Raw genomic sequence first — 24,211 nt, forward strand, 5'->3', positions numbered from 1 at the left:
CCTTCTGGAGAGCACATCTCACGGGTTGGGGAGCCAGAGCATGGGGCCTATTCCTTCTCAGTCCGAGGAGGTTCCCCATTTCCTTCTCTTAGCTTCCTCTCTTGGAATCAATAAAAATAACAACAAGGCCTGGTGTGGTGGCTCACATCTGTAATCCTGGCATTTTGGGAGGCCTAAGCTAGAGGATTGCTTGATGCCAGGAGTTTGAGACCAGCCTGGGCAAAATAATGAGACCTTGTCCCTGCAAAAATAAAAAAAAAAAATTAACCAGGTGTGATGGCACATGCCTGTAGTCCCAGCTACTCAGGAGGCTAAGGTGGGAGGATTGCTTGAGCCCAGGAGGTCGAGGCTGCAGTGAGCCATGATCGTGCCACTGCACTGCAGACTGGGGCAACATCCTGTCTCAAGACAAAACAAAACAAACAACAAACAAAACCCCAAAACCAAAACAAATTAAAAAAATCAGCATCTCCCTTTTACTGAGTCCCGGCAGACAGCAGCTATAGTGCTAAGTACATTGTATATATTAGTTTATGTATAATTCTAACAGTAGTGTGAGGCTAATACTACTTCCTATTTCCACCTAATAAACAAGGAAACAGAGAGATCAAGTTCCTTACCCAGAGTCACACAGAGAAGCCCCTGCACCTGACTCTACTCTTGTGGGAGGACCTCATCTCAGGGCAGGACAAGAATTCTACTTCTCTTTTTCTTTGCTACTGAATGACTCTGCTGTGACTTTGCAAGAGCTTTTCTAAATTCTAGCCTCATTAGCTTAACATGAAAACAGATACCACCTGAGCTTTGCAGCCAGGGGTCCTGATTTATTCTGTTAATGTTTCCTTTTATCAGCAGCTTTATTAACATGTTCTCTGAACATCCAGATTACAAAATTCATGAAGACTAGAATTCTTATGGAAACATGTCAGGGGATTACAGGTGAGAGTCGGTTCATTATCTTTCCTTTCCAAATGGAAATTGACCTTAATTGTGAAATATTAATCCACTTATTTTATGCATTACATGAAACCTTCATTTTTGGCATGCAGAGCCAAGAAGGTAGGTCTGTGGTTACATAATTGTTTTTAATGTAAATGCATCAGTTAATTAATACTTGCAAAAAACCCAAGGTTTTTCAGGAAATGTACAATTACAATCAATTTAAATGTACAGCTACATTAATATGGTGACAAGTCCAATAATAAAACCTAAATGATTGCAGGCAAGTGCTGAACAGATGTGTGAATAGGCGTGCAGGCTTTGGGTTGAGTACAGATCATAGTGGAAAGTGGGGCAAAGACTTCCACTCCTGGGCCCCTGCCTCCAGCCCCCAGTCCTAGGCCCCAGCATTAGCTCCAGCCCCTAGCCCCATTATATGATTGGATGGCTAGCCCCCTGAAATAGGCCACAGATATACCTGCTCTCTATGTTTTGATTAATATACAACACACATGTCTGACACGGATCTCCTCATTTTATTTACTTCCTAGCTATCACAGAGAGTTATTTCTCAGTGCTGAGAGGGTAGGTACCTCTCAAACTGTCTTTAGAGCCCAAAATGGTTAGAGGGGTCCAAGGAGCCCACCAGAGCAGAGATGACATGGACCAGGAAGGGTCCCTTCTCCTTCTCACCTCCCTTCTTCTTGGCCCTGCTGCCACCTTTCTGTAGAAATCATCAAGGTATCACCCAGCAGATGCCACATAGGAGAGTAAACCCTGCACAGGAAATTGGGATTACTTCTGACTTGCTGTTTTCTTGGCAGCTGCCTGACTTTGGGCAAGTTCACTTACCCTTTCTAAGCCTCAATTTTTCTATCTGTTCAATGGGGAATCATGGCAATTTTAAAATATGTTGTGCAAATTCTTGGGCACTCTTGCCATTGAGAGGTGGAAGTCAATGTCCCTCATCCTTGAATGTGGGCCAACCTTAGTGACTCACTTGAAACCAATAGAGTGCAGTTGAAAGTGACACTGCATGACCTCAGAGACTAAAATTAGAAAAGACCACACAGCTTTTCCCTGGTTCTTCTGGGATACTCACCTTTGGAGCTTCACCAGGGAAGAAGTTCAAATACCCTGAGGCCGGCGTGCTGTGGGGAAGCCCAAGCCACAGGAAGAGGCCATGTGTAGGTGCTCTGGCCAATGTGCCCAGCCAAGGTCTCAGTTGACAGTGGGCACCAACCTGTAGGGGACTCCATCTTTTAGCTGAGGGCCCAGATGTCATGCAGCAGAGTCAGGAGTATAATACCTTCATTTCCAAATGTGCTGGGTTGCTGTGAGGTACAAATGCAACTATATACAAGAAAGCCTTTGAAAAGGTGATATAAAGATAGTTATTATTTTTGTGGCTAGTTTTACAATCAGGTTTAGTCCTGCATTAGGTTATATAAGGAGAATACAAAAAAGAGGAGATAAGGTCTTTGCTGTCAAAGAATCTATTCTAGTTGGAAGGGAGAAGACCAAGAAACAGAAAATAACAGCAAATAGTACAGAATATGGCTGAAAGGACCAGGTGTGAGGGGCAGATTAAGTGCTGTAGTTGTTGGCTCAATGACCCCCTTCTCTAGAAACTTCTTCCCTTGCCCCTTCTTGGTATCTTTGTCTCTGCTCCTGCCCCTGACCTGCTGGCCAAGCTGACTGACCTTGGGATTACACCCAATCAAGCTGGGATAGTCTGATTTTTCTTCCCCAGGAGTTTTGTAACTTTGATCCACTGAAGCCATAAGTTGGCACTAGGTGCCCTGGAAAGTCCACAAATCCTGCTGCTCAGGCCCCACTGCCCTGCTTCCTTTTCACCCGGGGTGCAGCTTTTATTGCATTCTGATAGTTCTTCTAGAAATCTTCTAGTAAATATAAAATATTCTCATTGCCTTCTGGATTGTTTATTTTCTTATTTATTTAGCCAACCACTGTTGGTGTCCAGTACTAGTGACCACAATCACCTTAACCAATACCAGCCACAATTGAAGCATGGCTTAGTGCTGAAGAGGCCAAGCCTGCACTTGAATCTTGCCATCACACTCACCAGCTGTGTGACTTTGGGCACATTGCTTTTTCTCTGAGTCCCAGTCTCCTTATCAAAATCACGAAAATAAGCCCCAATGCATAGATTAATTGTGTAGATTTTTGGAGATAATCTATGCTTGGCATGCATTACATTCTGAAAAAAACAAAACCAAACCATTAGCTGCTGTTATATTACAATTTGAGTTTAAAGGGTTGCAAGTAGGCTCCCTGGAACTGGGAGTTCCCATTTACCATGCTTGGTGTAGCACATTGATAACAAACACAGACGACAAAGGGGGCTACGCTGATTTTTAAGTGGCCTTTTGACATTCAGTGGAAGGCACTTGACCTCTGACAGCAGATTAATTTCTAGAACAGCGTCCCAGGCTTGGTGTCTATTCTGGATTATCCAGCTCTTTACATCAAAAGGGCAGTCATGTGGGCTGGCCAGCTCTGTGGACTGGAGCAGAGTCTGAACTGATGAGGTCAACGCTTGAGGATATAAGCTGAAGAAGTACTTTCTAGGCCATAGACTGTACCCCCTTTTTAGCCATCCAGTATGTGCAGTGAGGATGCAGTCAACGGCCTGGAAAAGTATTTCTCACCTGGAGGAGAGTGTGGTTGGCTCCATGGAACCCCTCACCACTGCTGGAAAGAGTCCAGAATGTTTGCCCCTAGCTGAGTGTTTGGCAGGGGTTGTTAGTCCACTGGGGTTTCAGGTACTGAGGTGTCTGGGGTATGAGACTTGGAGATAGTGTGAGAGAATATTGCTGCTTGTAATACAATAAAACTCCAAGTAGATTTAGCTCTGCAAGGGCTTTCTTGATGTGGGAAAAACAACTGGGACCAAGTGGCCCTTGTATGTCAATGCTAGTCATTCTTGGGGCTTGCCACCACCCACCTCACTACCACCCCTTGGCTTCCGCTACCTTCCTAGGCCCAGTGGCTGAGGTTGCTATTTTATTCTTTTTTTTTTTTTTCCTCTTTTTCTGGGACAGGGTCTTGCTCTATTGCCCAGGCTGGAGTGCAGTGGCACGATCATGGCTCACTGCAGCTTGGAACTCCTGGCCTCAAATGATGTTCCTCAGTAGCTGGGACTACAGATGTGTGCTACCATGCCTGTGTTTTTTTCTTTTTTCTTTTTTTTTTTTTTTTAGTAGAGACAGGATCTTACTATGCTGCTCAGGCTGATCGCAAACTCCTGGGCTCAAGCAATCCTCCCGCCTTGGCCTCCCAATGTGCTGGGATTACAGGCGTGCCCCACCGCACCTAGCCCGAGGCTGCACTTTCAATGCCCTAGTCCAACCGGGCACAAACCCTTTGTCTTATCTCCCTTTAGCTCAGCTGTGGCAGCAGGAATTTCTCAAAATCTTCTGGAAATCTTAAGGGAGGACCCAGAAAATCAGAGTAGAAGAAGAGTAAAAACCAGACTGGCTTCAGGAGAACAGGGACCTCCTGCCCACCTGTTTTATTCCCAGAGGGTCCCAAGAAAAGATCTATTTTTCCCTTCATGTCCCAAAGGGTTGGGCCACCTCTGCAGGCGCTTGCTGGCTTTCCTTCTTAGCTTCCTCTGGGCTTTCTCCAGGGAGTGGGCACTAAATCACCATCCCTACCCGGGCAGCCTCTCCTGCACAGCTTAGCCCTACTAAGTTCTCCCTTCGTATGTAAGGTTGGAAGGACCCCAGGAAAAACCTCAGCTCTTCAGAGGAGGCTTTGTCTCCCACAGACTGGAGGCAACCCCGGCTCCATGCAGGTCTGCTGTTGAGGCAGCAGCTATCTAAGTATTACCCACCAAGTCCAGAGGGCTAGTTTCTCACAGAGGTTTTAGGTACCTGTTTCTTTCATTGGAAAACTAAAATTCAAATGAGGTTAAATGACATGCCCAAAGTCACTGACTGATGTTGAAATTAGGGTTCAATTCATGTCCACCGAGGGCAAGCCTTGTTCTCTTTACCTTATACACTCACCCTGAGATTGTATTGTTTCATGCCTGCCTTCCCCACTTCTCTCTCCTCTCTTCCCCCAGAATTCACTGTCCCATGACTAAAGTTCTTGGAACTACTTTGATTTACAGACGGAGAAAACATTTACAGAAACTCAGTGAACACTCAATAAGTCTCGGTTGAATGACATTGACAGAAAGAGTTGTTGATAATCGTAGAGATAATAATGCCACTAAATGATCCATTTTAAAGGGGGCAAAGTCTTTCTGAAAAGGAATAGACAGCAGTGATTTAAAATCTGATGACTTTGTGGGCCCAGGGTAATTTTTCCATGGTATTACATTCTGGCTTCTGCAGTGACTTTGGTAAGGGGACATACCTATTTCACAAGAGTGGAGGATAACATAATAATTAATATTAAACATTTTTCTTTGAAGGTTCTGCAATTGAGTAACAAAAACCAGCAAAGGTTTAGTATGAGAAGCCAGGGAATCATGGCCATAGGAATAACGTTCATATTTAATTGATTTAAATGACAGCCTCAAATACAATGCAATTAAAAGAAATACAACAAACATGTGGTGGAGTTTAGAGCATCTGGGTCTGTTTAAATTGCTCTTGTTTCTCAAGATCAAGGGTATTACTGATAAAAACAAAAATCTTTGTAATCACTAAATTTAATCCAACTAACGATGATGAGAAGACCGTTGTAAACATGAAACATAACTTGGGAACTAAATCTTACATATTTTCCTTGTTGGGAAAGGCATGTTTTCAGTCACTTGCACTGGAGAACGCTGCAGGATCAGCAAGGCAGGGCTTATGGGCTAATCAGTTGCCAGAGAGAGAGCCCCAACCAGCTGGCACTTCAGAAGGATGGAATTGTTAGTCACAGCAACCCTAAACAGTGGCAGGGAATTACCTCTGGTCTCATAAAACCTGTAGGAAGAAAAGAAGCAGTTGTGCATCTTCCCTTCCTTCCTTCCTTCCTTCCTTCCTTCCTTCCTTCCTTCCTTCCTTCCTTCCTTCCTTCCTCCCTCCCTCCCTCCCTCCCTCCCTCTCTCCCTCCCTCCCTCTCTCCTTTCTTCCTTCCTTAGTCTCTCTTCTTTCTTCCTTTCCTTTCTCTTTCTCTTTCTCTTTCTCTTTCTCTTTCCTTTCCTTTCCTTTCCATTTGCTGAGGCTGGGCTCACATGCTCCTCCTGCTTCAGCCTGCTGAGTAGCTGGGACTACAGGCATGTACCACCATGCCCAGCTTCAACCTCAGTATTTCTTACATTTTTCCTTTGCATCCACAGCAAAGCTGACCAATCTTTTCTGAACCCCGTATCTTAATACGACCACAACTTCCCTGAAACTTCAAAGCACTGTGTTTCCTCCTCTTTGACACACACATTTGTTCAGCTTTGTACTGACTTAGTTGTGTTTCTTACATCCTATTTAGGTAATACGCTCCTTGAAGTCAAGGGCTTTCTTACTCTTTCTTTACTTTTTACCTCTGCAAATCTTGCACAGGGCCTCACATTGCATACTTGTTGGATTAACTTGGATACCAGACTTCAAGTGCAATGCATTGAGATGAGCTGAACTTTGTCCCTGCCACTGCTTCTGGTTTGGGGGTCCCCATTATACCTGACTCCCAATCTCTGGAGAGGCCTGAGGAACAGGAAGATGATCCTTAGGTTCTGGTGGCTGTAAGAAACGGAGACTCACTCAAGTAACTTCAGGAGAAGGGAGGATGGCCCAGACCAGAATGTGATGTAGAACCAAGGAAGCTGGCATAGAGTTTTCTCCCGTAGGTGGCCTGGTCTCTTTGTATCCCCATGTTTCTGCTGCTTTTTGTGTGTTTTTTCCATTCTCCTTCTGCTAACTCTTTGAGTCTAGCTTCTGTTTACTTATAATAATTTCTGTTCCCATGTAACTTTGGCTTTTGCTAGATTATCATGGCTTCTCTGGTTTCTTCATCTGTTACAAATGTTCTGTTTTAGCCTCATTGGTGATTACATCCTTCACTTGGCATACCTTGGTTCAAATACCTCGGAAAGAGACTAGGATGGGCACAGCTCATCTTTGGGATTAACTGCCCTTGATCTAGGTGTCTGCCCCTGGTCCAATCAGCAATTCCGGGGCTCAAGATATGGAAAGGGCCAGTCATTCAGTGCAAAACCGTAGCTTCTTAAAGATTATGCATAACACAAGTAACTTCTTTCAGAATAGCATTGAGGGTGTGGCGGGCGTTCTGAGACTGAGTCTGTCCAGTTTGGGGATATCCTCCAGGGCTGTCTTTTGCTGCTATGTTGGGAACCAGAGCAGAAGTAAATGAAGGAATGGTCAAGAGAAAGAACCTTCTAGTCATTCGGAATCTCTATCATCTCACAACATCACATCTTCCTTTCCCCAATACACACCCTCACCAGAGTGTTTCCTGACATGAGATGTGTAAAGAGGGACAAGATGGAAGAAAATCAGCAAACTGAGCAGACTTAATATTAATGTGAGGAAGTGCTGTGAATTTTACAAGTGAGAACATCAGTCTCCACTACGAAGATCACAAGGAGAGAAAAAGAAGATAGACAGAGCCATGAACTCAATTCCTAGCCAGTTCAGATAGTGAGAGAAGCCAGGCCCTCAGGATACTGAAAGGAGAATCTAATAAAATGGGAATTGATGTAATCAAGAGTACCTATAGCTTTAGATGTGAGAATGAATTTTAAAAGGCTGAGTATTGATTTTCCAAGACTAGTACAGTGTTGACCAACAGAAGGGACACCATCCTAGCCTTTCCATTTGCAGTTTCAAGTGAATTTCATAAATTACCAATGAATTGCTCCTTTTTGCAATGCCTGAATTTTCTCTGAATATGTATATGGAGATATTTTAAAAGGAAAAAACAAATAGTTATAGATCAACCTTTATTCTGTATTTAGAAGCGACTGCAAAGTCCTTCCTTCCTTTCTTCCTTCCTTCTTCCTCTCCTCCTTTATTCTTTTTCCTTTCTTCATTACTTCTTTCCTTCCTCCAATATTTGTGAACATCCCTTTTGTGTAAGTCAGAGTATGCATAAATAGAATTTTTATTCAACAGCATAAGAAATACAAATATATACAGTAGTACAATAAATCCAACATTTAATAAAGGCTTTCTGTGTCCTAGGTGCTATTCTAAGCTTCTTACATATATCAGAGTTAATCCTCTCAATGGCCTTAAATGTGAGTACTAATATTATCCTCTCTTATAAAAAAAAAAAAAGTAAAGAAGTGGATCAATGACTTTCTCAAGATCATTGTCTTAATCTGCTAGGGGCTACCATAACAAAATACCATAGACTAGGTGGCTTAAACTGCAGGCATTTATTTCTGGAAGCTGAGGAGTCCAAGATCAGGTGCAACTGATTTGGTTCCTGGTGAGGGCTCCCTTCCTGGTTTGCAGACAGCTGCCTTCTAGCTCCATGCTTACATGAAGTTTCCTCATCGAGTGATCTCTCTCTCTACTTACAAGGCAACTAATCCCATTTTGACAGCCCCCCCCCCCCCCATGACTTAATTTAATCCTAATTACCTCCCAAAGGCCTCATTTTCAATGCTGTCACAATGGGGGTTAGGACTTCAGCATATAAATTTGGGAGGGAGGACACCAACATTGTCTCTAACAATCATACAGTCAGAAAGGCGGAAAACAAAATCATCAACTTCAATGTTAGTAGAACCATAAGCAGTGTGAGTGGACCACTCAGGCCATTGTGGGATGTGGAAGGAGAGGAGCTCAGGGGGAAGGAGAAAGAGGAGGAAGAGCCTGCATGTCTGCTCACAACTGACCCAGAATGGCTTTCTGGAGGGAGAAGTTTCAAGAGGAGAGTACGGGAGAATAGTCTACCCAGGAGAATAGTCTACCACAAGCATGGGTCATTAAGGAATGTGGAGGCTGTTAGGTTCAAGCCCTGAACTTGAGTCCTGCCTTTACTACTTCCCACCTGAATAACCTTGGGCAAGTCCTTTATCCTCTCTTTCCGCAGTTATGTAGACCATTTGAGAAGGCATCTTGTATACTGTGAAAGGCCATTTGGATATTTCATTTGAAATGGCCATAGCCAGGTGAGACATAATTTGAGCAAAACTGACTTCTGTAGCAGTGGCCAGCCCTTGGTCTGCACTGTAAGCGCAGGCCTGGACCACAGTCCGCAACCAAACTGTAGCTACTTGCGTCGACCCATTCCCTTTGATAAAGCTGAGTCCCCATAGGTCTTGGGGCCTGGACCAGCCACTGGAGGAACACTCAGGAAGAGAGAAACCAATGGGCTTCCTCAGGAGAATTTGCTCCAGGACTGTTACCATTTCTCCCAGACTAGTGACTTCTAGGCCTTCTTAAGAAATTAGTGAGGCAAGCCTGCTTGTGGTAAGATAAAAGAGAAGGAAAGACAGTCACAAAGGACCACATATTCTATAATTCCATTTACACAAAATAGGCAAATCCACAAAGACAGAAAACCAATTTGTGGTTACCAGAAGCTGGGAGAGAGGGAGTGATTGCTGTGGGTATGGGGTTTCTTTTTGGAGTGATGAAAATATTCTGGAATGAGATTGTGGTGATGGTTGCACAACCTTGTGAATATGCTAAAAACGATTGAACAGTACTCTGTAAAAAGATGAATTTTATGGTATATGAATTAAATCACAATTTTATAAAAGTTAAGAGAGGAGGCCCCCAGCAAGGTTCCTATTGTTGTGGGAGATTTCCTTATTGTGGATGTCCCTCTGAGTGGAGGGGACACTACAGGGACCCAGAGCTTCAAAGAAGGTAACCCTTTGTAGGGTATGATGGGGGCAACTCTGAGGGGGATTCACAGACAGGTCCCTGGCACAGATGGCCTGTGGGAAGAGAGGCAGATAGGCCTGAGGCCAGGTCTTCCCTGAGCAACAGTCCCCAGAAGACCAAAGTGATGTCAGTGTGGCAGAGGGCACACGGGGTGGGGGGAATTCCTGCCTCTGAAAGTCCACCCCAAGCACTTTAAGATGGGCATTGGAAGAGAAAACCATGACCTAGACGGGGCACATAGCTTGTGGTTTGGTGGGAGGAAGGGCACCATGCTCATGTCAGCCCTAGTCTAGTGTGGAGGACTTGAAAGGCTGCCTGGACGCTTTGCAGCTTTGCTTGTGGCTTTACCTCCAGCACACGCACATCCTCTCCTCCCTTTAGTGGAGGTCTTGGGAGGAGAAATTTTGTATTTTTTTTTTAAAGAAAATATAGCAAGTATTCATCTTGATCTGCGAACTCAGGTACACACACACAGAAATCACTTTATATATTTTCTTTAAATCAACTTAATTCCAACTCTAAACCCTTATCCGGTGGGCTGGTGGGAAATCCCTTATGGGCTCCACCTACCACCTGGCCTTGGGCAGCATGAGGATCTAGGAAGTTTATGTGGTGTCTGGAGAAGAGGAAGTGCCTCCAACCCTTAGTGAATCAAACTCCAGGCATGAGCGTTCCCTTGAAATCTCACGGCATGAGGAAGGGGTCTTGGATAGGGCAAGGACTCTCAGTTTTCCCTGCTGAGATCTTACCACCTCCCTAGGAAGTTTCCCTGAGCTATGTGGGAGACCCCGCTGCCGCAAGACACACCATGGCCTGTTTTATCCATTAGATACTAAAGCCCGAGAGCTTTGCAAGGGCTTAAAAAATGTCTGATCATTGGAAGAAAGTCCATGGGCTTCAAAATTTAAAAAGAGAACTGCGAAATGGAAATAAACACGTGCTTAATTGTGTTTACAAAATCTAATACTGTCATCTTCATTAATTGTTAAACTTAATATTCTTGAAAACATCATTCTATTTGAAAACAATTTGCTGTTTATTTCACTTTGCAAGAATTTCTGAGTATAATAATGTTGGCTAAGGGGTCATTCTTGGTCAGGAAAAAAAAAAAAAAAAAAAAAGCAACACCAAGGAACAACTTCTGGAATAATGAAGAAATGATATTCAAACTATGCCAGGTTTCTTAAAGCAGGGCTTCTCAGATACTAATATGTGCCCATGAGTCACACCACCTGAGGGTCAAGTTAAAATGCAGATTCGGATTCAGTAAGTCTCAAGTGAGGTAAAGCTGATATTAGTAGTCTCCAGACCACAGTTTGTTTAGCCAAGTTCAAAAAGTGCTTTCATTTACTGCTTTTATTCAAGAATGACAGTACCCTCAGCTGACCTGAGGGTTAAGCGGAGTCCTGTGGCCCCATTAGATAATGGCACTTAGATACTGACCCCTCTTTCCACTGGGGTCTCACTGACCTTCTGTGTCAGCATGCTTATTCCAGCTCCCAGGCCTTTGCTCCGGCCATTTCTCTGCCTGTAAAGAATGCCTCCCCCTCTAATCTCTGCCAAGTGAGAGCCCACCCACACGTCAGTATCCAACTCCACTGGTTCCTCTATGAAATTCGCCCCAAACTCGCAGCCGGTATTGCTGCCGTCCTTCCCTGAATTCAGCATTTGTAACCCTCAGTTTGGCTCTGATTATACACTCCGTCCTGGTTTTAGATAACCCTTTTGAAGATATCTGTCTTATTTCTCCAACTAAGGTGTGAGGCCCTGGTGGACAGTGTTAATGTTTCCCACTTTTTCTGCAGTCTAGACGTGGCCCTGCCATTTATTTGCCACATGATCTTAGAAAAATCACTTCCCTTCTCTTGGGTCCTTCATTTGTAAAATGAGTCAAACTAACTTGAGACCTCTGAAGGTCTGTCTGCCTCTAAAATTCCTTGGTTCCATATGGTTCTGACTGCTACACGTTGCCTAGGACATGGTTGACATTCAAGAGCACACCTAGTAGATTTAATTAAGTTGAAATTTCCAGCAAGGAAAGGCTATATGTCTCCAGAGAGGCCCTGGATGAATGGCCCTGGGCAAGGCATCATGGTGCGGGAGGGGCTCCTCCTTCCCGTACCTCCCCCGCTTCTCCTAGGCCTGTCTTCGGTGTCTGGAATTTGCCATTTCTTCTCAGTACCAGGCCTTCCCTTCTTATGTTCTTTACCAGGAACACAAAGAAAACAAAATATGATGAGGGAAATGTGGCCCAGGGGTGTGAGAAAGGCACGGCCGGGGGGTGGGCGGGAAGGAAAGACAAGAACAGAACCCGAGGTCATAATCTGGAGGAATCAGACATTTCAGAAATCATCTGTCACAGCACCCTGGCCACCAGAAGATGTAAATAAATTAAGGTGGTAATTCCATCTCAGATTTGCGGTGATGTGAACAGCCCTTCCAAGCCCGGCTCTCACGGTGTGTGATGTCGCCCACATGCCTTGATGGAATTAGAGCCCTAATTTATTTACGGTTGGGGATATGCTATTCCTTATGGCATTGCAATTGTCTTTATTTTATAGGTTGCTTGAAGCAATTTAATATGGTTGGATCCCGCAGAGGATGCATACTGACAGAAAGTCAACAAGTGAGAGCTGGCTTGCTGGGGGCACCACAGCACTCACGCCTTGTGGACAGCCTGCTGCCCAGGGCCGTGGCCGGCCTGCCAGAAGCAGGGTTTTCTTCTCATCTGCCTCAGGGAGCAGGGAGCTCTCCCATGTGATAATGAGCAGCAGTCGCAGTGGCGGCATTCTTCACAGAGACCTGGCCAGAGCAACTCTCAGAAACCAGTCCCCGGCGGGATCAAAGAGGGTCAGACTTCAAGAGGATGACTCCATGCTCACAGTTGAAGCAGGTCTTTGTTCAAACTATTCCACACCTGAAAAGAGGACCTAGAGCATCAAGCGCTGTGGAATAGTGTAAGGATTTGGAGTCAGGAGTCCTGGGTGCAAGTCTTGATTTTGCCACTGTGTTGTCCTGTGCAACTTATTTAGCTAAACCTCAGTCCTTATGGGTAAAATGAAAATAATATTATCTACCGCAGAAAGTTGTTGGGATGTCCAGATGACAATGCAGTAAAGTGTTGGTCATCCCTGAGTGCTGCATAGACAGATGGTAGCTTCAGCCTAGGGAGGCAAGTGTGAATGACTTTCTTGTAACACAATCTTGCCTCTGGAAGCTCCTGAACTCCCAAGGAAACCCAAACTCAAGACAACGAAGTCCCCTACTGCTACCCTGCATCCCTCACCCCTGAACCCATGGTCATGATATTGACTGACTGAGTGCTGACATTGGACTTCTCCCAGCTACAATGCAGGAGGACCTTAGATTCTTTATGGGCCAGGATTCTCTCCTCCCTTGTAACCTCTCCTTCTACCCCTCTTCCAATAAAATGTAGAAGTAGCACACATTTTATTTATTTCATGGTTTCATACCTTAATTTGTCTTTCTTGAGTGCACTGTAAATACTCATTATGTCTGGGAGCAACATACTTCTTTTTAGGCTACAAGTTTCTAGAATGTTCTGAGGTCTCACTGGAGGAAGAAACAATGAAGTGCAGTAAGAACTGTACACTGAGAGTTAGAAAACCTACTACATCCTAATTGCTATGGGCTGTGGCTATTTAAAGAAATAGTCAAATGAAAAATAAGTAAATAAATATTACACAACTGTCCACCTTAGCATACACGGCAATTTCTTCACCTATGAAATGAGGAGTTTTGACCAAATGACTCTGACAAGATAATAGTCTATAAATCTATAGTGTATTCTATCATAGGCAAATATGTTATATAGGGTCCACTATCTGTAGCAGACACCATTCATTTTTTTAAAATTTTACTTTAAGTTCTGGGATACACGTGCAGAATGTGCAGGTTTGTTACATTGGAATACATGGGCCATGGTGGTTTACTGCACCTATCAACCCGTCATCTAGGTTTTAAGCCCCACATGCATTAGGTATTTGTCTTAATGTTCTCCCTCCTTTTGCCTCCCACCTCCCGACAGGCCCTGGACACCACTAATTAACCACAGCACTGTTCTCCTGTGCTTCAAACAATCCCTTCCCAAATCATGTTACCACATAAGATGAAGCCCATTTGCCACCCAGGTATACTCATTCAATCATCAAGCTATTGTTTAATAACCTTCTTTATTTTCTTCTTTAAACAATTCATTTTTCCATCTCCCCTATTTCCTTAGTTTCCCCACTGACCGTTACCCTGAGGGAAGTTCCATAAGAAAAATACAAAGTGCAGTGGATAAAAATATTTTTGGATGAAGAATGAGAAATGGCATTATGGAAAAGGTGGCTCTTGAAATATGATTATTTAAACAGTAATAATAACCACTTCCATGTAGCAGAGGGCCTGCCCCATGCCAGGTACTTAGTCTGCCCTTGAACTTATCAGTGCTGACAACAACATTTTCAGGTACAGTAGTTGTTATTTTTTCCATCTTACAGGTAAAGAAACTGAGACTTAGAGGAGTTAAATCACTTGCACAGGACAGGCACAGTAGCTCACACCTGTAATCCCAGCACTTTGGGAGGCCAAGGCAGGAGGATCTCCAGAGGTTAGGAGTTCAAGACCAGCCTGACAAATGTGGTGAGACTCTGTCTCTACTAAAAATACAAAAGTTAGCCAGGCATGGTGGTGTGTGCCTGTAGTCTCAGCTATTTGGGAGGCTGAGATAGGAGAACTGCTTGAGCCCTGAAGGCAGAGGTTGCAGTGAACTGAGATCATGCCACTGCACTCCAGCCTGGGTAACAGAAGTGAGACTCCATCTCAAAAAAAAAAAAAAAAAAAAAAAAAAAAAATCACTTGCTCAGGGTCACACAGCATGTCAGTGTCAGAGCTGGGACTCATCTTTGAAACCATGATGGATTTTCAAGGTAGAAGTAGAGGGAAGGGCAGAAGAGGACCCAGAAAAAAGGAAAGTATTTAACTGTTAATTTATTTCTCTTTTAATTTTTATTTTAGGTTCAGCGGGTACATGTGCAGGTTTGTTATATGGCTATATTGTGTGACACTGAGGCTTGGCGTATGAATGACCCTATCACCCAGGGAGTGAGCCTGGCGCCCGACAGGTAGTTTTTCAATCCTTGCCCCCTCCTCTCCTCTCCTCTCTGGGAGTTCCCAGTGTCTACTGCTCCCATCCTTATGTCCATGTGTGCTCAATGTTCAGCTCCCACTTGTAAGTGAGAACATGCGGCATTTGGTTTTCTGGTCCTGTGTTAATTCACTCAGGATAATGGCCTCTAGCTGTATTCATGTTCCTGCAAAGGACATGGTTTTTTTTTTTTTTTGAAATGGAGTCTTGCTCTGTCGCCCAGGCTGGAGTGCAGTGGTGTGATCTCTGCTCACTGCAAGCTGCACCTCCCGGGTTCACGCTATTCTCCTGCCTCAGCCTCCCGAGTAGCTGGGACTACAGGTGCCTGCCACCACGCCTGGCTAATTTTTTTTTTTTTTAATTTTTTAGTAGAAACGGGGTTTCACCATGTTAGCTATGATGGTCTTGATCTCCTGACCTCGTGATCCGCCTGCCTAGGCCTCCCAAAGTTCTGGGATTACAGGCGTGAGCCACCGTGCCCGGCCAATTTTTTTCTTTTTAAATCTCACACACACACACACACACACACACACACACACACACACACACACACACACATTATCTTTATCCAGTACATCATTGATGGGCATCTAGGTTGATTCCATGTCTTTGCTATTGTGAATACTGTTGTAAGTGAATGTGTCTTTTGGTAGAACTAGGTAACTGTTTAAAACGTACTGTAGTTAATATGCTGTTGATCTATGCATGAGATGAGCACACAGGGTAACTGGCCCATTTGAAAGCAGACCTGTATATCCCAGAGCAGAGAGAGTCACCTAAGGTCATTGAGTGCTCACCCAGGCCATGAAGAAGAATCAAGGAATACCCAAGGAAACTTCTGTAGACTGGAAGGCCAGTGCCTCAATTTCTGCATTCTTGCTACAGAAGGGGGCAGGCCTCAGTGCGGGGCTTGTGTGCTGCCTCTGCTAGATGAGTCTGAGGACCAGCAATGTCCAGATAGGCAGGTTCCAGGACGGAAAAAGGGCTCACCATTTCAGGATGCGAAGAAGGGTCCTGCCTCTTTGTGGTCAGAGTAGAGAATAGAATGCAGAGAGGTTGGTGGTGTCCTGGTGGAACCAGGGATGTGCTAGCTTTAGTAATGTCATTCTCTGATCTCTCCAGGTCAGAAGCTGAGAGGGGTGTCTCATTCAATGGCCCATAAAAGTCCAGCTACTAAGAGGTGAGTTGGTGTGACCAGGTCAGGCTGAGCCAAGTTAATGGGAGGTAGAGCCTGTTCTGCAAAGTAATTTCCTGAGGCAGCTCTGAACATTGCGGGCAGGGGCTGGGGGATAAAGGACAGTGTGAAATTCCATTGGGAAATGACTGAGCAGGACAACCCCGAAGTGTTCCTTTCAAATGCCTGAGGGGACAGGGGGCAGTGGTGGGTGGTCCCATGAGCAGTGGGTAAAGAAATTGGAGGCCACTTCCAAACATGTCGCTAAGAGCATTTCAGGGCCTTCTGCATGAAGGGCAGAATCAGAAAATGGCTCACGAATGGCTGCCCAGTGTGGATGATTGGCCAGTGGTTGTCTGAGATGATGGCTGGTACCCTCCTCTGGGGAAGATGAGGATAAATGGCTTATGTTCCAGTGAAAGAGATTTGAGAGGTATCCTGAGGGTGAGAAGCCTTGTTCCCTGAGTACTCCCCACCCTGGCTCAAGTTCCTGAGGGGCTGCACATCCCCTGTCCTTTGAGTAGAACATAAGCATGGACTTTTTTTCCAGGTGTATTTCAGGCTTCTCGAAGGACCTCAGCCCCAAGTCCCTCTTGACTTGGAGATGTGGCAGACCTTGCGTCCTTTTCTCTTTCCCATCCCACCCACTCATGCCCTTCCCATTATCCCTGTGTCCAGGCCCTCCTTGATGGCCAGCGCTCTCCAGGTAGACATGCCTGCAGGTCTAGCCACTCTGAAGGTTGCTTCGTGTTCACTATGCGTAGAATTCCCGTCTGTCTCTTTGTTCATTTAGTTGGCATTTATTGAGCATGTCTGCTATGTTCCATCAGGCAGGCATGTCATATGGACACCCTTGTGTGACACAGGGGGAAGAACAGCCAGAGTGATTGCTTTAAAACTTAAGTCAGATCAAGCCATTCCACACCCCCCACTCCCAACTTCCCCCATCCCTGCAATCATCTCATGCAGAGCAAAAGCCAGAGTCCTCAGGCACCTGCGAAGCCGTGCACTCTGTGATCACTCCTGCCCTGCACAGCCTCCCCGACCTCCCCACAGTGTCTCCTCACTCTGCTCCGGCCATGCTGGCCTTCTCAGTGTTTCTGCAGCTTGCCAGGCATTCCCCTGCCTAAGGGCCTTTTTGCACCTCAGCCACATCACTCACCCTTTCACCTCCTCAAAGCCTTTGCTCATATGCCACCTTCCTAGAAGACCTTCCCAGCATCTGTTGTCAAAAGGTCTCCCCCAAAACCCCCTTCCTTCTAACACCCCCTTCCCTGCTTTAGTTTTCTCTGTAGCACTTTTCAGCATGTGGTGTGCTATATATTTTTGCTTACTTAATTTGCTGATTGCCTGCGTCATGCCACTAGATGTGAACCACATGAGGGCAGGCATTATTGCCTGTTTTCGTTCAGTACAGCAGTGCCTGGCACACAGTAGCATTCAAAACTAGTTATTGAGCTGGAGACTTCGGCTCTGATCCTGAATAAGGCATTAACTAACCATGTGTTATTGGGCCAATCAGTTCCCCTCCCTGGGCCTCAGTTTCTTCATTTTAAAATGACACATGGAATAGGTAACTCCCCTGCGTTCCTTCCCACTACAGAGTTGGTCCTGTGAGAAGCCGCACAAAGCCCTTGTCTTTAGGGAACCTGGAATCTAAATAAAGAGGCTCAAGATAGAACGTACCAGTCTGTAAATGTGTTGCATAGACAGTAAATGTCCGGGCGGGGTTGGGGGGTGGTGGCGGTGAGCTGGGGAGGCCAGTGAAGGCTTCCAGAAGCTCTGAGCTGGGGGCTGGGGGTTCAGGGCTCAGGCCAAATTGCACAGAAGCCTCTTATTGGGAGCCAGGTCAGACTCTGACTGTGCTTGTGAGCTCTTCCCCAGGCCCGCAGCCACTGGTGGCCTCTCCCACTTCTCAGTTGGGCGAGGGGCCCAGGTTGGGAGGTGGGGGAGGTAAGAGAGGGAGCTGCCGGCTCAGAGACCCCACCCCTCATGAGTGCCAATGGCTTCCCTGCCTCTTTCGGCCACAGAGACGCTAACCTGCAGGCCCCAGAGGTGGCTCAGCCCACATCTTGAACTCATTTTCCAGCACGAGGGAGTCTGGTTTTATGTCACAGTCCAAGGCACGTGTTTACTCAGCTTCTCTGCTCCCCATCCCGAGGAGAGATAACTGAACTTGATGGATAACCACTAATTGGATCATTACCTTCATTTTGAAATGATTGCCCCTAGCCACTGGGGGCATTAGTTCCGAGCTGGGGCCCCGCAATCCGGCATGCTCCATCAGCCCAGACCCCAGCAGGATTGTAACCCCACAAGGGCTCACAGCTGTGCTCCTGTCTAACTATAACCTCTAACCAGCCCCCTCCCCACACTCTCCCAACTCAGTGTCCAGCCGGTCATTGGGCACCTTGCCCCCACCGACTCTCTCCTCTGGAGTGTCCTCTTTGTTGCCAGTGCTCCCAGGAACACCAGTTCCCGCCATGCCTTCCTCTCTGGCTACCTCTCTGTTCTGTGATTGTCTGATAGGCATATAGTTTGCCTCTCCAGACAGAGAACAGGGTCCTTGAAGGCAGGGCAACCTCTCTTCTTCCAGATGCTCCGGTATTGCTGGCACTAGGCTGGGCACACAGTGGTGGCTGTTGGTTGATTGATGTTATGAGGCAGGAAGGAAGGGCCGGAAGGGAGCGCGATTAATTCCAGCTGAAGATGGGGAGGCAGGCACAGGCAGAGGGTAATGATGACTGGGGGTAGGGGCAGGTGGGTCAGGAGCTCCGAAGGACCCACCCCCACCCCCACCCTACCCTTGTGACTCTGACCTGGGAGCCTGAGTTTAAAAAAAAAGTTTATAGAATAATCTCTCTGAGAGTGGTTAAATAAATTACCATAACTCCTGAGATGAAATATTACAGCCATTAAAAATGCCTTGAAAAATATTTAATGATCTAGGGAAATGATCAAACTAAAGGAGTGAAAAAAAGTTACAAAAAGTAATGCACAATGTGATTCCATTCAAAAATGTTGCTAAACACACATATAGAAAAATAGCAGGTGGCATTTATTGAGCTCTTACTGCATGCCCTGCATTGTGCTATGGGTGTCTTGCATATCATCTCATGCAATCTTCATATCGATCCCAGGAGCTGGGTTCTTTCTTTATCCCCATTTTACATGTGTGGAAACTGAGGCCAAGAAGTGAAGTGATTTTCCCAAGGTCATACAGCATAATCTGTCCCGCTTAGTGCTGAAGTTTGCACAGGTTAAAGTCTTTGAGCTCTGAACTTCTTACGCTGTCAGGAGGTCCCTTAGGCAAGAGGAATCAGGTCAAAACTGTGTCAAAACCAAGTGGTAGGGAGAGTAGCCAGAGGGCAAGTGCGCCTGCTCTGTGCACTGAGGGCCCTGGAGCCCGAGACCACATTTTTCAACATGTCCCACCAAGGGTTACCAGGGCGAGCTCAAGCAGTGAAACAACCTCCTGGAGAAAGGGCATGCTTACCCCAAACAGTGTTATCCTGGGGTTAAACACTGTTATTGACCAGGGGTTGGGAGATTGGGGCAGGGAGATGGAGTCTGTTCTGGCCTTCCAGGGCCTCCTGAGATGTTGCATAAATCTGGCCACGCTGGGACTGGGAGGTGTGACAGGGGTGGGGTGGTGAGGGTGGGGAGGTGTCATCTGAGGGAGAGGGTCAGAGAGTCCACTTACAGTTTTCCGGGCAGCTCCCTGACTTTGAAGAGGGACGTTGGGATGAAAAATAAAGCTACATTATCCCTGCACTCAGTGCCTGCTGTGCTGATGGTGGGGTCTGGTAGCACAGTGGATCCTTGAACATCAGGGTTTGAATTGCCTGGGTCCAATCATATGCATTTTTTTTAACCAAACGTGAATGGAAAACACTGTATGTGAGGGATATAAACCTGTGTATATGAAGGGGTGACTTTCTGCACACTTGGGTTCCACAGGGCTGACTGCAGGTCTTGAGTATATGTGGATTTTGGTATATGTGGGAGTACTGGAACCAATCCCCCACACATACTGAGGGACAACCACATATGAATCAACCTGTCTTGATTGCCTGCTAATTGAGTATCTGGTGTGTGTGTGTGTGTGTGTGTGTGTGTGTGTGTGTAGACCTGTGTGTGGGCACATATTTGTGTGTGTGTGTTTGAGGCATGAAGAGAAGGCATGACTCCAATCTGGGAATAAGACTTATCCAGGAGGGGACTGTTCACAGTAAACTTGAAAGGCTGGATGCCACACTCTGTTACAAGCAAGGGAGACAAGAGCTGCTTGCCTGCCTGGACTTATGTTGAAATTTAATTGCTATAGTAACGGTGTTAAGAGGTGGAACATTTAAGAGGTGATTAAGTCATGAGGGCTCTGACCTCTTGGGTGGGATTAATGTCTTTATAAAAGGGCAAGTTCAGCCCCCTTTTGCTTCTTTGATCTTCTGCCTTCCACCACGTGAGGATGCAGTGTTTGAGGCACCATCTTAGAGTCAGAATTGCCAACTCCAGAACTGTGAGCCAATAAATTTCTGTTCACTATAAATTACCCAGTCTTGAATTTTTTTCTTATAGCAACACAAAACAGACCAAGACACATGCCCTCAGATGTAGAAGGATATGTTGTGAAGACTCTGACATGTTTGAATCCTGGGTAAACTGGCCAACTCCTTCCACTGAGTTGCTTGCCTTCCACTTCTCCCCACCTCCTCTCTTCTTTTTTTTCCCCCTCTTCCCTCAACTTCAACCTGTGAGGAAACACTCCTCTTATTCTGCCCTGTACACAGAGTTGTTTTTCTTTTGGGGGAGGTCTTGTGGCGGGGGGCTGGGGAAACTGGGAGGTTGCATTTGCTTTATTGAACACCTACTATGGGCAGGCCTTTGTGTCAGGCACACCTGTGGGGGACAGAAGGTGAATAAGACATGGTCCTTGTCTTCACGGAGCTCATGAGTGGCACAGCAGAGCCACAAGGTTTAAAGTGATGGAGTGTAGGGCTTGTGGGCAAGTGTGGGGAGGACTCAAAGATGGCAATAAGGCCCCATGCCTGGGGACTATGAGTGCCTGAGCAGGGGTGGGGAGTTTGATGGATGGGGGACAAGGATGAGGAAAGGTGATGATTTTGGGGAAAGTGGATCAGGGTTTGCCTAGGCTGACTTTTGAGGGTGAGCAAGCATCACCCATGGTTAGGCAAAGCAAGATGGCAATAAAAACTTCTGTCCAAGCCCCTGGAATGTTTGATGTTTCTCATGCACCCTGGTATGGTCTGGTCAGGTGAGGGTGCAGCCTGACATCTATTAATAACTAATTCTCTGCTTCCCCTGCCCCGTCTTTCCCTGACATCTGACCGTCTACCCTGGACTTGTTCGGTTATTTACCATGGGGCTCTGTGGGAAGCGTCCAGAATGCCAGCATACCCAGGATGCCCACCCAGGTGGTGCTGAGAGCAGAGGGAGGCTCTGTGGACTGACCTAGCACTGGTCCTTGCTCTTCCCCACTGAGGAGTTGCCCCCTAGATGTGAGGAGAATGAATCTGGAATGGCTCAGCCTAAACAGGTCTGATTTTGATGGCCCCTTGGGCCCATTTGATGTGGCCCAGTGCTAAGCAGCACACACTTCCTCATGTCCTCTCACATGGCCTGTCCTTCTGGATCCTGGGTTTTCTCCCCTTGTCCTGACATTGCTTTCCTCCTTTCCTCAGAAGTCTTGGGCCAGGAGGAATTAGTTCATTTCTGGAGTTTGTATACAAACTCCCATGGACTTTGTATACAAACTTTGATGATACCTTCTCTGAATTCACCAGCTTGTCTCAGCTGCAGAAAACCAGTCACTTCCAGCTTCCGTACTGTCCTTCAGGCAGCATAGTCCCCCTCGGGTTAAGTGGTCCCCTGACATTGCTTTACTGGGATGATTCTAATTTTTGGCCATGACTCTAATCTTGTTGACCAAGGTGGCAGCTCCCCATCACACAAAGTCTCTTTAGCCCTTTTCCCTCCCTCTCCCAGCTCTTTCTTGGTACCCATCTGGAGAAAGGAGGGAAAAACATTCAATACATATTAGACAATGAGCTGGGTGTTTGACCATTTTTTTTTTTCTTTTAAGCCTCTCAATATCTCTCCTATGTATTGTTATGCTTTTCCACATAGAGAAGGAGCCTGAGTTTCAGATAGGTTATCTCAGTTTCCCAGGGTCTTCAGGGTGGTGGACCAAGCAGGATTAGAAACACATCTCTCCGGCTCCGGAGTTTCTGCTAGGTTTTTGTTGTGGGTTGAACTGTATCTCCCAAAAAGAAATGTTGAAGTCTTAATCCTAGTACCTATGAAAGTGACCTTCGTCAGAATTAGGGTCTTTGCAGAGGTAATCAAGTTACGATGCAGTCATACTGGATTGGGGGTAAACCCTAATCCCATCACTGATGTCCTCATAAGGAGAGAATGTTTAGACACAGAGCCAGCGGCACAGGGAGAATACCATGCGGAAATGGAGGCAGAGATTGGTGCGATGCCTCTACAAGCTCAGAAATGCCTAGATTGCTGGCAGCCACCACATACTGGGTGAGAGGCATGGGATGGATGCTCCTTTTGAGCACCCAGATGGAACTGCCCCACCCAACAGCTTTATTTTGGACTTCTTGCCTCTAGAACTGTGAGAGAATAAATTCCTGTTGTTGTAAGTCACCTGGTTTGTGGTAATTTGTTATGGCAGCCCTGGGAAAATAATACAGTTTCCTATCCCTCACTGTAGTAGTCGGGGTATATATACATTTACATATAATCAGGGTATATATACATATACATATACCCTGACTAATAATAAACTCAATATATATGTATATAAATACTTAATAAACTCCATATATATATATGTTAAGTGTTAACTTACATGATCACAAGGTCCCACAATAGGCTGTCTGCAAGCTTGAGGAGCAAGGAGAGCCAGCCCGAGTCTCAAAACTGAAGAACTTGGAGTCTGATGTTTGAAGGCAGGAGGCATCCAGCATGGAAGAAAGATGTAGGCTGGGAGGCCAGTCTCACCTTTTCACGTTTTTCTGCCTGCTTTATATTCACTGGCAGCTGATCAGACTGTGCCCGCCAGATTAAGGGTGGGTCTGCCTTCCCCAGCCCACTGAGTCAAATGTTAATCTCCTTAGGCATTGCCCCCACAGACACACCCAGGATCAATACTTTGCATCCTTCAATCCAATCAAGTTGACACTCAGCATTAACCATCGCATTCACTTTATTGTAAGAAGAATGTTTCTTTTTCCTGGCCTAAACAGGGGACTCTTTCAGAAACCCACTGGTTTCTTCTCTCTGGGACCCACCTGGATTTGGTTAAGGGGGTATTGTATGAATCCATCTGGGAGCCGCCTCATGAGGCAAGAGATGATCTTGCCTCGCCTCATGATGAAGAAATGATCTATTCTTCTCGAGGCCACCAGAAAAGACTTATGGAGGCGGAAGCATGGCAGAAAACAGAAATTGGAAATGTAGGATAAAGACATAATTTGAGGAAGACGGGAGAACAGCACGTGTCACAGCACTTGGCATGATAAAGCATGGTGCCTATCACATTGTAGATGCACAATTAATGTCAGTAACAGAACGTTAAAGAGTGCAAGATGCCTTAAAAGCAGTGTAAACCATCCTATTGCATATGAACCAGTGTACATTTGCTGGATACAAGTTTTAGGCAAGAGCATTGTTACCTAAATTGGTTTGAGTGAATTGTCAAAGGTATATATCTGATGCATTGGGGGAAACCCAGGCTCTGGCCTCAGAAATCTGAGTTCTGGCTTTGACTCTGTTGGCTCCTATTTGTGTGACCTTGGGACCTCATTTGCAAAGTGGAGATAATAAATTTCTTTTTCTTTGCGGAATTGTGGAGATGAAATGGTAAAGAATTTGAAAGTTCAAAGCATACTATGAACATTAACTGCAAAGCACGATGTGAACATAAAGAATTATTATTGTTGTTGTTATTATCCATTGGTCAGTCTCTTTACTGCTCTGTGAATGCTCCATAACCATTTGAGACTTTGCTCCAGGTCTTTTTATGCACTTGGAAGTCTCTCTATGTAAAGTTAGGATTAGGTTTGGATCCAGTTAACAAAAAACTCAAAATGA

Source organism: Chlorocebus sabaeus, chromosome 14 (genome assembly GCF_047675955.1).
Source record: "Chlorocebus sabaeus isolate Y175 chromosome 14, mChlSab1.0.hap1, whole genome shotgun sequence".
NCBI lineage: Eukaryota > Metazoa > Chordata > Mammalia > Primates > Cercopithecidae > Chlorocebus > Chlorocebus sabaeus.